The sequence below is a fragment of the Prosopis cineraria genome, unplaced genomic scaffold (genome assembly GCF_029017545.1).
Source record: "Prosopis cineraria cultivar Desert tree isolate PC_DT_omini unplaced genomic scaffold, ASM2901754v1 PC8, whole genome shotgun sequence".
NCBI classification, from domain to species: Eukaryota; Viridiplantae; Streptophyta; class Magnoliopsida; order Fabales; family Fabaceae; genus Prosopis; species Prosopis cineraria.
In genome coordinates this window covers 34,284,840-34,285,705 of record NW_026555339.1, presented here as the reverse complement: position 1 = coordinate 34,285,705, position 866 = coordinate 34,284,840, and the positions used below count along the sequence as shown (strand labels likewise).

The 866-nt window shown below is 31.9% G+C and overlaps 1 long non-coding RNA gene across 1 annotated transcript; it reads left to right on the top strand.

Annotated features, from left to right (window-relative positions):
• Positions 1 to 218: 218 nt before the first annotated feature.
• LOC129317912 (uncharacterized) lies at positions 219 to 662 on the top strand. Its single transcript, XR_008595090.1, has 2 exons — positions 219 to 285; positions 392 to 662. It is a non-coding gene; the product is annotated as an uncharacterized LOC129317912 (long non-coding RNA).
• Positions 663 to 866: the final 204 nt, after the last annotated feature.

The following is an 866-nucleotide window of genomic DNA, read 5'->3' as shown; positions in this document are numbered from 1 at the left end:
TTCCTTCTTAGAGCTATGGTGTTGTATCGCACTGCGACTGATATGACTGTGTTCCCTAAGATGAGGGCATTCGAATCTTCAGAGAAATGGGTCACTGTTAAGGTATTCATTTAATTGGTCAAGTTTTTAATCAAGAAATTGTCTCATTATATTTTGCAATTTCATTGATATGTGTTTTTTTTATAGTGTCCATTCCAGCCAGATCAGAGCAATGACTGTGGTTATTGCTTGATGAAGTTCATGAAGGACATTATCACTCATGCCCCTACCACATTATCTAACAAGGTATATATATATATATATAAAATTTAATTACACTTCAATTATAAATTTTAAACAATTTTAATTAGCTACCTATTAACTTGAAATTGTTGTAACTATTTGCTTACAGTACTTCGAGGACGTCTATTGCGTTCATTATACGACTGCACATGTAGAAGAGGTCCTTGAAGAGGTGGCCCAATGTGTTTTCAATATGTGGGTAGCAACAATAGTTAGGCCGGTACAATAGTCAGTTACATTTATATACACATTTTTGGGCCAATTTTTATGGGATAGGCCACTTAATTTTGAAACATTAGTTTGCAAATAAGTTTAGATTTTAAGGTTAAATGTATAGGAATTTTTATGTTAATTAGATAAGAAATACTATTACAAACATTTATTTTTTATCTTTATCTGTATCTTTATGCAGGGGGCTGCTGTAAAAGCAGCCACCATATAAAAAAAATTATGTCATTAATACTTGACGGTTATTTCAAAATAACCGTCAAGTATCAATATAGTTGACGCTTGTTTCAAAACAAGCGTCAAGTATTTGTAAATACTTGATGGTTATAAGGAAACAAGCATCAAGTATTTATGGC